The following is a 13,855-nucleotide window of genomic DNA, read 5'->3' as shown; positions in this document are numbered from 1 at the left end:
CCTAAGAGAAAATTGCTCCAGCCAGTAAAATCCATGAAAAGAAGAAAAAAGTAGAGGGTGACAACACTGAGCGGATGAATATGTTGCAAAGGACGGGGGAGGGTAAGCTCCAGCTGCATGGATGCAGAATGCAGACAGAAAAAAAAACACATTTCTCTCTTACAAAGACTCCACAAATGTCTACGTGACTGCAAAAAAGGCTCACACAAACAGGATATCGAGATAAAACCACAGACGGACAGAGGCAGAATATTCTGCGGAGCACAAAGAAGAGGAGAAGTTGTGAAAGTATCACAAATAATCTGAAGTTTCTGAATGACTCAGTTCATGCAGATGTTCGCACTTTTTCAGAGAAAAAGAGAGTGAGAGTGACGTACTGTGTATTCTCAGTTTTTTTCCCTTTTGAATATTTATCATTGCTCAGAAGACAAATGTTATTCCTTTTCAATTACTCGATTAATCAATGGAATAATGGATAGAATGCTTGATGTGGTGTTTAAACATGTTTCATATTGTAACTCCACAGTTTTTGGTTAAAAATAAAACAAAGAGCTCTGAAGATGTTTTGAAGTTGTATATTCGACTGTGCCAAAGTAAAAAAATAAAAAACAGACAAAGGAAGAGCAAAACTTCTTAAAATGTTTCACCGTCTGAAGCTGTTGAGTTAGACTGAAGCTTCCTAAGCTGTAAACAAGACCTAAGATGGTTTTCAAGCAGAGCAGCCTCCTCCTGTTCACTGAGACATGGCTCACGGACCACACACCGGACTCTGTCACAACTCTGGATGGCTTTCAACTGGTTAGAGCGGACCGGAATGCAATGGAGAGTGGTAAGAGGAGAGGTGGGGGACTAGCAATGTATGTCAATGAGACGTGGTGTAACCCGGGGCACATCACTGTGAAGGAACAGAGCTGTACCAAAGACATTGAACTGTTGGCAGTTAGCGTCCGGCCATACCACCTGGCCAGGGAATTTTCACACGTTATTGTGCTGACTGTTTACATCCCACCCTCAGCCGACGCTACAGCAGCCTGTGATTACATTCACTCCACTGTCTCTCAGCTACAGACGGCACATCCGCAGTCCCTCATTATTATTTCTGGGGACTTCAATCATGCCTCACTATCTGTCACTCTCCCTGACTTCTCCCAGTACGTTGACTGCCATACAAGGGACAGCAAAACCCTGGATCTATAGAGATTGAAAATGTGACGTCACTCAGGGGTAAAACCGCAAAGAACTCTGGGAACTCGTGGCAAGAGGTACTAGCGCACGCAGGGTTTCAATTGAAACCAGTCACACAGCGATAAAAAGAAACACAAAAATGGCAAGAAGCTGTTGTATTATTAACTGCAATAGCCGGTCGCATGACAGCCACGGGAAGCCGACGGGTAAAGAGATCGGTTGTTATCGGATTACGTCGTTGAAGAGAAATTGTTCAGCCATGTTTCCGAAGTAACAAAGAGGCGACTGGATTGCAGCCATTCAAAGACCAAATATAACGTCCTAGAACACTCCAGCTCACAGGTTAGTCTGCTCCAAGCATTTCCACAAAGGTCAGTCTGCTGTTGTAGTTAATGCGTCATTTTTCTTAACATAATTGGTGATATAGGTTACAAGCAAGTCTGGCGCTGAGCAGAAATTGTCGCGCTATGCTCCTTTATTTATTGTGCATAAATAGTGAATTGTCCTGACACAATATTGCGTTTCGCTTCTGTTATTATGGTACATTGACAAAAACATATACTTTTATTCACAGGATAAAACAGGTTTTTTGTATCACTAATTGCCCAGTACGATTACAGCATACAATATTGTTGTCACTGCTACATTTCTGTAACGCGAACCAGAAATTATTTCCACTACTAATTAATTACCGTTGAGCTTAAAGGTCCTATTAATAAACGTTAACGAATGTGTATTTATGAAGACGATTTGTGAGACTGGTAAACTTATGATACGTACGATGGTCTTTCGTTCTACACGGTGCATTTCAAGGTCCTGCACCCATCCGTCGGTAAACTGTACCTGGGCTTGTTGCAGTGACCTGAAGTTACTAAACTTCATGAGTGTATGCACTCACTCCAAGAACCGTATGATTATAAATATGAGCGTGGTGAAAGTTGGGCAGCACGCTGACGTCTTTTGTCCCTCTGTGTGCTCGTAAGGGTCTGACCCTTTCACTCCTTTGATTTTTCCTCGTATCTTTTCTTTGTCTTTTCATCAAGTCTGTCTTTGTACAGACCGGCATGGTTCTCCTTCGTTTTGTACATACCTTTTTGGGGGGCAAAGAAAAAGCAAGAATTTATTGGAACCGAAGAATGAACGTTTTGCGGTGCTGCAAATGCTTGCATTTGATGCAGGTACTTGGATTGTTTTGCCACGAGTTCCCGGCATGCAATGCGCGAAAGTCACGTGGTCTGTCAATCTCTATTGTTTGCCAACACAAAGCAGCTCCAGACTGCTCAGGGACTGTGCAGACCAGCTCTGTCAGGTGGCCCTGTACATCTTCAACCTGAGCCTGGAGAGGGTTCCTGAACTGTGGAAGACTTCCTGTGTGGTTCCAGTGCCAAAAATCGCACACCCCAGGGAGCCCAACCACTTCAGGCCTGTTGCCTTGACTTCTCATCTGATGAAGACCATGGAAAGGCTCATCCTGCACCACCTTCGGCCACTGGTGGGCTCAGTGTTGGACCCCCTGCAGTTCGCCTACCATTCTGGAATTGGGGTGGATGACGCTGTCATCTACCTGGTACACCGATCCCTCTCTCACCTAGAGCAGGCGGGGAGCACTGTGAGGATCATGTTTTTTGACTTCTCCAGTGCTTTCAACACCATCCAACCTGCACTACTGAGAGGGAAGCTGGAGGGAACCGGAGTAGGCAAACAGCTGACTGCACGGACCATCGACTACCTTACCAATAGACCACAGTATGTAAGGCTCCATGACTTTGTGTCCGAGGTGGTAATCTGCAGCATGGGGGCACCACAGGGCACGGTTCTCTCACCTTTCCTGTTCAGCCTTTACACTTCAGGCTTCTGTTATAATTCGGACGATTGCCATCTACAGAAGTTCTCAGATGATACAGCCATCATTGGATGCGTATCAGACGGGAATGATCAGGAATACAGGGGGGTCATCAGTGCCTTTGTTGGCTGGTGTGAGACCAACGTACTCCAAATCAACGGCGGAAAGACAAAGGAGATGATCATAGACTTCAGGAGGAAGTCACCCCCCACAACACCGGTGAACATCCAAGGGAAAGACATTGAGATAGTGGACTCTTATAAGTACCTGGGTGTTCACCTCAACAATAAACTGGACTGGACTACAAATACAGACATCCTGTATAAGAAGGGCCAGAGTCAACTCCACCTGCTGAGGAGACTGAGGTCCTTCGGAGTCTGCAGGACTCTGTTAAGGACATTCTATGACACTGTGGTAGCATCTGCCCTTTCCTATGCAGTGGCCTGCTGGGGGAGTGGATGCACAGACAGGGACAGGAGCAGGATTGACAAACTGGTGCGGAGGTCTAGCTCCGTGCTGGGATGTCCCCTGGAGTCTGTGGAGGTGGTTGGTGAGGGGAGGATGTTAGTAAAGCTGACATCCATCATGAACAACCCACATCACCCACTGCATGAGTGTGTGAGTGGGCTGAGCAGCTCCTTTAGTCAGAGACTGAAACACCCTCGCTGCAGGAAAGAGCGCTTTCGCAGATCATTCATCCCAACAGCAGTTGGACTCTATAACTCCTCAATCACGATGTCATAAGTCACTGGACACTGTGAACATCCACGGTCACCACTTCATGGATAATGGACCTTCCATGTGTATGGACATGTGCAGGTATATATGTATGTATATGTATACATATGTATATTTAGTGTGTACATGTGTGTGTGTGTACATGTCTATAAACAGGAATAGTGGTGGTACAATAGCTATATCAAGCTATATAGTTTATGTCTTGCATATTTCCAACCATATCCATAATCACATACTGTGTATGCTACCATTGTATATAGTGTATTATCTTACTTTTTTTCATTGATTGTACTTATTGTATTTTTGTATTTCCTTCTGATATCTGTACCTGAGCTGAGGTGACGCAAAAATTTCCCCGTTGTGGGATGGTAAATGGTAAATGGCCTGTATTTATATAGCGCTTTACTAGTCCCTAAGGACCCCAAAGCGCTTTACATATCCAGTCACCCACCCATTCACACACACATTCACACAATAAAGTCTTATCTTATCTATCTTACTGTGCACTAACCCACCGTATTTACATAATTATATCACAGTGATTCATGCAAATTCTGTGGCACTGAACAACTGATTAACATGAAGCTCCATCTAGATATGCACATGTATGCTTTTTTGGCAACTTCCTTCATTCATCATAAATTCTTAATGTGACACTATACCATATATTCCTTTGGTGACAAGAGGTCAGACCTCCAACAAAACAATACTTTGCATATTTGGGTATTTTGCAAAGACAAGACTTGTTTTCACTGCCTGAGGCAAACATACACTGTGGATAAGAACCAGACTGTGATGACACGAGTAAAGAGAAACAAGCAGGCAGTGAATGTGAACCAAGTGTCAACAAATGCACACTTCAACATCCTGGAACGAGTGGGGCATTTATGAGTACAGCTATACAGTTACACAGTGCTGTGCAAAAGTCTTGAACCACCACTTGTTTCTTCATGTTTTGCTTCAGAAGACCCTGCATTTGTCACTCACTCACTGTGACTAATCAAATATCCCCTCTCGAGTACCCGTCCTTTATGATGCTAAGAAGAGGATCATCCTCAGTTGATCCTCAGGATCAAAAACATGATCATCAGGATAAAAACTCAAATGGGGTTTTGTGTTTACTTGTACATGAATGAACTGATGCTCCTCAGCAGTTTATGCAAATAAAACCTCATTTTAACTGTGTGTGAATGCACAGTATGTGCCAGACCACAACAAAGAGGTAATGCATAAATAGACTGAAGTCACTCAGCTGCACAGCACTTAGTGAATGTTCAAAATGTCACTAAATCTGCCCAATTTTATGTTAATGTGATGTTCAAACTGTGAAGGATCCCTATCCATCTATAGTGTGTCTGTAGTATATGCAAATAACTTTCCCTTCAGTATTCACTCCACTGCAATGACAGAATCGAGCCAATCAACCCGTGTTTCATGTTTCAACTGCACGTTTTGGTTAAAAGTGAAACAAAGAAATGTTGAAAGAGGAAACAGAGAAAGGAAGACGAAACTTCTTAAATGTTGCACTGTTTGAAATTCTGCAGTAAAATTGCAGCTTTCTAAGTCTAAAATAATGTTCTTAATTTTCTGAGATGAAAACTCTGAAAATTTCTCTGTAATTAATGACTCCAGACTGACTGTGTGGGATTTACTACAGAACCGGTGAGTGTAACACAAAGCATATGATCTATGCATGAGTGTAAAATGAGTGGAGTAACAAGTTAACTTTAAATATATTTGATGGTGTCAGTCATGTGCACTGACTCACACTCCTCGTCTTCAAGGCAGGCTGGAACCTGAAGCTTAGTTTAGACTCCATCATAAGAACTATCAAAGGAAGTTTCTGTGTAACCAGGCAGGTTTCAGTCCTTCACACAGACATAACTTTGACCTGCTGCCAAATTTGCACTAAAATGATCAGCATTGTTCAAGCAGCAGAGGCCTCAGTAGGTCTCTGAATCTGGGACTTTGCTGGTAAGGGTTACTGGTTCATTCAGCAATAATATGAGTGCTTGAATGTAACTGAAAGTGGAACAAACTGAGGGCATTAGTCGTCTGGAGTCCACTTTTTAAATTCAGGCCATAAGCATTTTGTTCTGACTGTCACAATAACATCAGTGATGGCCCAACAGTGAGGCCTGGTCTCTCCCTCTCTCTACAGTCACTTCCACTGCACTCACAACAATACTGTCAGACAACTGACAGGCTGGCCGTCTGCCAGCTGAGGCTCAGTGGACTCATTCAGTAGCTCAGTGACACTAAACTAACGCTAATCTACTATTGAATGACTGAACCACTCAAAGCTACTTCAGTTACATTGTGATTGTAATTTCCTGTTTAAACACCATCAATACTGATAAAAGACGACTCTCTCTCTCTCTCACACTCACTCACTCACTCACTCACACTCACACACACACACACACACACACACACACACACACACACACACACACAACACACACACACACACACACACACACACACACACACACACACACACACACACACACAGGACCATTAGACTGCTGTATACTGTAAGACATCTCTAACGTTTGTGTTTAAAACATGACAGGAACACAAACAGAAAATTAACTAATGTGATCTTTTGTGCTCTCAGTCACTGTTGTGCTGTTTTAACTGATATTAATGGTGATCATCTATCAGTCGTTTAATAGTTTTTCACTCTGTCTTTACATCTGGATGAAAGCCTAACCCTAACCCTTTCCTTTGGTCATTTTACTCGATGGTGTCAGATTAAGTCTTCATTCAACCACACATCTAACCACAGTGAAGCAGCATCATATATTCCCCCTCACCTGTTACTCTTCACTCGTACACATTTGTTCTCACACTTTGATCATTAAGCACCATCTTGAACTTAACAGTACTGTATTTGCTGTTATCATAAAATTCTTTATGCACACATGTCAGTTATGAAAAGCAAAGTCATTGTCGTTCTGCAGCAGCCAGTTTGAACCAAGCTTTGGCTGTCAGACAGATGGCCTCACATTTGACTCTAGAATCGAGGGGGGGAAAAGCACGGCTCAACAAATTCACCTCAGTCCACCATATTTCCCCGAACTGAGAGGGAGTCCTCTTGAGTCATTGCCAGCGACATGTGCAGCAAAAATCTGAGAATGTCAAGAAATCTTCATTGTACCCAACATCCTAACTGTTATGGTCCTGTGTCGCTGACTCAGCGTTTTGAGTTTATTACTATTATATTCTAGTTTCTTCTGATTTTGTATCAGTCCTTAAAGTTTTTTTGGTTTTTGTGTCTTGTTATACCTGCCTGCGCGCTCTCCCGGCATTTTGTTCATGTCCTTGAGTGAGTGATTGTAAAACTGTACTTCCTGTTTCACTTTGATGGTCTGTGTCTGCTATTTCTGTGTTTAGCTTGTGTCTTCCTGTCATCACGTGAATTAGGGTCAGCTGTGCTTCAATGCCTGATTAGCTTGTGTGTGTATTTATAGTCGGTGTCGGTCTGTGCTCTTTGTTGGTTCGTCTGCGTTTGACGGTGTTTTGTTCATCGTTCTGCGTCTCGTGTCATGTTTTCAGGTGTGTCTTTAGTTTTCCCAGTATAGGTTTTGGTAGCTTTTCATTCCTCGTTCCCAGTTTCTGCCACTTTGGTCACTTGTAAAAAAACACTCACTCACATCACAGCCTTTGCATGTTGCATTTTGGGTCCCTTTCTCCACAAATACCCCAGGGCTTGCCTCGGCAGCTGTGACAGTAACAGAGGGTTTCCATTATCCCCCAACAACTGTTTGACTAACTCAGCAAGTTGGAACTGAGTACCGCTCTCTGCAGATACTAGATTTCCTGTCAGAGGCCTCAGTCCGTCCAAATTGGCGACAACCTCTCCCGCACCATCAGGCTGAGCACAGGAGCTCCTCAGGGCTGTGTTCTCAGCCCACTGTTGTTCACTCTCCTGACACATGACTGCACCGCTCTACACAGCTGTAACCACGTTTGATGATGACAAAACCGTGGTTGGACTCATCAGCAGCAACGATGAGTCAGTGTACAGAGATGAGGTTCAGCAGCTGGCGTTCTGCTGCAATGAGAACAACCTGTCACAGGAAATGAATGTGGTCATTCATTTCCTCCTTCATTTCCTCAGTTATCAAATGTGCTCCTCAAGTAGGAGAAATTAATGTGGTCATTCATTTCTCCTACTTTTGCTGTTTTGCTTCCACCACGATAAAAATCACACTTCCTGCACAGCTTTTTCTCACTCTCTCTGTGTAATTTAAGAACAGTTTCCCATTTAAAAAGCTCAATTTTCTGCATTATTCGCTTGCTTACTACCCACCAGTCTACCGTTGTGTACAGCGCTGTTGGCCGCTGTCTTTTTTTCTTTTCTTTTTTTCTCACTTAAATGACGTCAGACAAGAAAGCCTCATTTCTGCTGTTGAATAATGAAGAAATGTAAACTTTTTCAAATTATGCAAAATTGCAATACGCTTGGATGCGTCTCTAATAAGACCTCTGTAACTTTGCTCTGCTTCACTTCAGCAGCATCAGGGAATGTTTATATGTTGATTCGTGTTTTTATTCAGTTTTTGATCTACTGCAGAACATTTTTAAGGTTATCTGCTATAAAAAGCCAGGGCAGCAAAATCTCCTTCATGTTTTTCTGTGTTTTATCCTCAGTTACTTTGACACAAAGGCATCTGCTGTGATGCTCACACCTCTGATGAAGTCTCACATGTATCAGTGCTAATAAATGATCGGAATTATAATATTTCTGACTGAATCGAATCAAATCAGGACCTTGTGAATCGGAATTGAATGGATTATAGAAATCAGTGACATCATCTCCAGTGAGGACAGAAGTGGTGTGCTCTCTCCCCCACTGCCTTTCAGTGGCAGGCAGCAGAAAACAGGTCGTCAGAGGAGGCTGAGACGATGATGAAGTTTAACATTGTCTACAATATTGCCAAAGAGTGCCAAAGCACCTTAAGCACCAGCACTTTTTCAATAACGTTTCTTGTACAACTGTGCTCCAAATAAAGAACTTTGGGTTGACAAGATTGTTAGTTAATCATTTACAAATCAATATCGTTTATATGGACAGAAAATTTCCCCCCCAAAAAAGTGCACATGTAAAACTGCGGTGTTAAGTGATGCGGTTGAAAAATGTGGGTGTGCCTAACTTTTGTGCTGGTGAGCCTAAGAAAAACGTTAGGTGCACCAGTGCAACTGTGGCAAAAAGATAGCTGCTTTACCCCTGTTAAAGGAAACATAAAGCAGTTAGCTCCACAGCAGCACTCCCACACAGCCTTCAATAAATATTATGACATGTGGTTTACACTGGCTGCCTGCTGGGGCTGTGCTGATGGATGTTAATGCTGCATATCAGCGAATAAATACAGTGGGCAACTAGAGGCGGGAATTCCCAGACAGCCCACGATAGGCTCTTATTACAATACTTCCCTCATGATAGTAGATTAATGTAATTTCTAAACATTTTGCAACATTCTGAGTATTGCAATATGACACACAGTGATTTATCACATTTTCACTGCAAATGATGTCCTCAAAGCTAAACTTTGTGAATATTGTTTTTTTTTTTTAAGCAAATAAAAATCTAAAAAGTGTGCAGTGCATTTGTGTTCAGCCCCCTGTACTCTGATACCCCTAATTAAAATCCAGTGCAATCAAGATCCTTCAGAGTCACCGAATTAGATAATAGAGTTGACCTGTGTGTCATTTCGTCTCATTATAAATACATCTGCTCTGTGAAGCCTCAGTGGTTTGTTAGATAACATTAGCTAATAAACAGGATCATGAAGACCAAGGAAGTCACCAGACAGGGATAAAGTTGTAGAAATATCCCAAGAGCATCTCAAGCAGCACTCCATCATCCAAAAATAGAGAAAGCATGCTACAACTGCAAACCTACCAAGACATGGTCATCCTGGTCAGAGAAGCTTCCAGGAGGCCCATGGTCAGTCTGAAGAAGCTGCAGAAATCCACAGCTCAGGTGGGAGAATCTGTCCACAGGACAACTGTAACTGTAAGAGTGACAAGAAGAAAGCCATTGTTGACAGAAAGACATAAAAAGTGCAGTTTACCATGAGCCATGTAGGAGACGCCGCAAACTTGTGGAAGAAGGTGCTCAAGTCAGACGAGACCGAAGTTGAACGTTGTGCTCTAAATGCAAAGAGCTAGTGTGGCAGAAAACGTTAGCTGAAAAACATGACACATCTCAGCTGGTGTGCAGTGTTTCCTCAAAAGAAAAACAGAGTAAACTGAAAGTGGAGAACAAAAGAAAAGAAGAAGTTCTACTGTGATAGTTTTAAGCCATGAATTTGTCGATCCTTCTTCTCCATTTTTTAATATAAGAACTGGTAGTTTGGTGCGCTGAAGTTAATGGAAAGTTGTGTAAATCATGTTTGGATTTTTAAACTAATTTTCCACGCCTAATAACAATAACAACATTATAAATGATTACAGTGAATAAGGCTAATAGGACCAGAGCAGAAAGATTCACTGCTGCAGAAGCCTCGAGAAAAATGCGTCAAGCCCAAAGGAGACGAGTCAGCATCACACACAAAGATCTCAGCAGGAGCAGACGGAAACCTGGCCTTCCTGAAGGAGGACGAGGGCCTGACTGCTGAGAGTAATTCATAAAGAGAGGGGTGTTCACCCGCTACCCGCTGGACACAGAAGTCTGTTGAATGCTGATTGGTTGGGAGTTCACGCAGAGTTCACCAGGAACAGAACTACAAACTGCATATGTGACCCACAGCTGTGAGTGTTAACATGCCTGCTGCATCCTGACCCACAGCAAATGTAACAGGAACTACTTTCCACAACACAACACAACACAAGCCACACTTTATTATAAACCTCCCTGAACAACAGACAGCACTTCTTTACACAGTGTTGCCTTCATAGTTGAGTGAAGCCAACACTGTGGACTCGTAGAGCCACTCGTCTACAGCATGAGGCAGAACACTAGCTCTCCCTCTCTAGCTTGATCAGTGAGAAAACAAATGTAATCTGCAAACATGTACTTCCATAAAAAGCTATAAATGAACATCTCATGCTGCTGAGCTGTGACTCACAGAAAACTGAAATTAAAAGTAAGTGGGACTATTTCACCTCATACACCAACACTAACAGGCACTTTGAGCGCTCAGTCACTCCATCATTGTTTCTCTTCAATATAAACAATGGAAACGCTGGAAAGATAAATGATGGCAGATTTTACTGCAAGATTCTGCATTTGTCAGAAAGAAACTTGACATGCCGACAGAGTTCTACCTCCAAAACAATAAGAAAGACACAGACTGATCTTATGGGCTGAACACTGCTCTTTACTGACACCCTGCTGGCAGACTGCACAGACAGTGTGAGCGCCAGATTCATTTTTTCATTAGTTCAAAGTATACAAAGAAGAAAAAGCAAGAAAATTTCTGATCAAACTAACCCACTGATCAGACTTCGATTAAACATCATCATTAAACATCATCCACAGTTCTCAGGGAGAAAATGAGAAACACTACAGATGTTTGTGGTCTAACAAGTTTCATCACAGCACATGTGTGACTCAGCACAGGAAAAGACCTGTTCAGTAATGACAATCCTTCCTGTGCATTTCTGGCCACTTTTTCCACCACAGCTTTTGACCTTTTTGTGAATAAATAACAATGATCACCTCATTATAATTAAAAAATAATCACCAGTGAAATATCTGGAGAGAGATTGCTGAAATTCAAATAAAGAAAACTACATGACTCAACTACGTGGTAGTGCACTATGTGGTGCACTACCACATAGTTGAGTCATGTAGACTCAACTATGTGGTAGTGCCACGTATGTGGTGCACTACCACATAGTTGAGTCATGTAGACTCAACTACGTGGTAGTGCCACGTATGTGGTGCACTACCACATAGTTGAGTCATGTAGACTCAACTACGTGGTAGTGCCACGTATGTGGTGCACTACCACATAGTTGAGTCATGTAGACTCAACTACGTGGTAGTGCCACGTATGTGGTGCACTACCACATAGTTGAGTCATGTAGACTCAACTACGTGGTAGTGCCACGTAGTTGAGTCTACATGACTCAACTATGTGGTAGTGCACTATGTGGTGCACCACGTAGTTGAGTCATGTAGACACAAAGAAATCCAGCAATTCTTGATATTTGCATATTGTCACTTTTGTTTGTTATAAGTTATTGAAAGTCACACTAACGGATTCAAACCAGTTTTAGTTAGATAGAATTAAAAGGTGAATAAAATTGGTTGTTCTGTGTCTGTTTTGATCATGTGTGTGTTGCAGTTAGTTTGGCATTTTTAATAACAAGAAATAATTAGAGTAAATAAATAAATAGCCTGGAAAATAAAGGCTAAGCTCCTGGTTGTGGAATTATTGAGTATTAATAAATAGACATGTTCTTCTAAAGTGTTCTTCTACTCTGAGCACTGCTTTCTAGCTAACATTTGCATATGCATCGAAAAGCAACCTGTATCTAGTATCTTGCCCAAGGATATTTTGCGTGCAGACTGGAGCAGATGTTGGGATTAAACCAGTTGAGCAGACAGAAAGAAAGCTGAAGCCTGACCCTGACCTCCAGCAGGCTCCGGGTACTCGCATCATAACCTGGTCCACTCCCTCAGTAGCTTGCCCTGGCACACACATTTGCCCTCCACCATCTTGACCTCCAGCAGGCCCCAGGGACCAACACCCTACCCTGGTCAAGTCCCCCGGTAGCTTGCTATCTTACAACCACATTCCACCACCTACCCACCATAGACCTTGGCCTCCAGCAGGACCCAGGTATCCACATTTAAGCCCCATCCTACTGACAAAAAAAAAAACCCTCAGGCCCCTGGTATTCAAGAGAACAGGAGTGGCCTGGGTGGGTAAATCGTAGGAAATGTCACAGTGGCAGCAGGGTTTGGTTTGTGGCTCAGCTGCAGGGGAGGGGTGGTCCAGTGGATTAAGGGGCAGTGCTAAAGGGAGAGACTGGTCAACCCAGCTGTGGCCAGTTGGTTAATCGTGTCTCTCTGGTCTTTAAAAACAGTAGTTTTCAGACCAGGGTGGCGACAGTGGAGAACTGAAAGTGACGGCTTGCGCAGCCAGTTGAATAATAAAAACGCTTTAAAATTATATTGCATTAACTTCCTTCTTATACTGGGGTCAGAAAAATTAAGACTAGTTTCAATAAAACCATAAGATACACTAAAAGTGGATTATAAACAGACTTTTGTTGTCGATGTCGTCGTGCTTATTAGCCGTGCTAAGCTAAACATTGTTCTAGTCCTTCCTCTGGTTCAGTTGAAACACTTAACTAGTGTCTCATTAGCTGGGATGTATTTGAGCGGCATCAATAATCATGGGGACGCCTGAACACTTCCACATTTTCTGGATATTTCCCAAAGGTTTTAGCTAGTTAGCTCAAGTTCAGCTAGTAAGATGTTACCTGAAGTCCAGACGTTGTTTCCAAACTGCGGTGTGTACATAAGCCTGGGTATCAACTCTCTAAGGTCGTTATCTCCCTGACCGCACAGACTGTGGGGACAGTTTGTCATTTTCGACTGTTTCTAGCTCACTTTTCTTTCCCCGTCAAATGAACCTGGTAGCTAACGAGAGCAGTGCCTGCTCAGCAGATCACTTCCTGCTGGAGGCGACGTGCCAAGATCAGTGTTTTATTCCGTTTATTACGCATAAAAACAGCATAAATACATGTATCTGAGGTTAAAGGGTAACAACGCCGGCTGTGTCATGTGCAACAACGCATTTACCCATCTATAATAATAATAATAATAACAACAATAATAACAACAATAATAACAATAATAATAATAATAATAATAACAACAATAATAACAACAATAATAACAATAATAATAATAATAATAATAACAACAATAATAACAACAATAATAACAATAATAATAATAATAATAATAATAATAATAATAATAATAATAATAACAGTTGAGTCATAGGAGTCGCTGTTTCAGACAAGTCAATTGGCCAATTGGGCATCGTGCTCTCATGCGGCTCAGACCGGTTTTCGGACGGTGTGGAACACCGGCGCCACCCACCACCGACTATAAAA

The 13,855-nt window shown here is 42.4% G+C and overlaps 1 protein-coding gene across 4 annotated transcripts in view; it reads right to left on the bottom strand.

Annotated features, from left to right (window-relative positions):
* LOC113019060 (uncharacterized) overlaps positions 1-13,855 on the bottom strand; it is a 73,067-nt gene that overhangs the window by 58,862 nt on the left and 350 nt on the right. For 3 of the 4 annotated variants that reach the window (XR_013906172.1, XM_080298518.1, XM_080298517.1), the window contains exons 1-2: positions 13,214-13,413; positions 9,678-9,789 (exon numbers count right to left, since the gene is read on the bottom strand). The gene's annotated coding sequence lies outside the window, so the exon portion shown is untranslated. Of the gene's footprint in view, positions 1-9,677; positions 9,790-13,213; positions 13,414-13,855 lie in introns of those variants that run through there. The other variant, XM_080298520.1, reaches the window with a different exon arrangement.

Source organism: Astatotilapia calliptera, chromosome 3 (assembly GCF_964374335.1).
Source record: "Astatotilapia calliptera chromosome 3, fAstCal68.1, whole genome shotgun sequence".
In the NCBI taxonomy this organism is placed as follows: domain Eukaryota; kingdom Metazoa; phylum Chordata; class Actinopteri; order Cichliformes; family Cichlidae; genus Astatotilapia; species Astatotilapia calliptera.
This window is presented reverse-complemented; position numbering and strand designations above follow the sequence as displayed.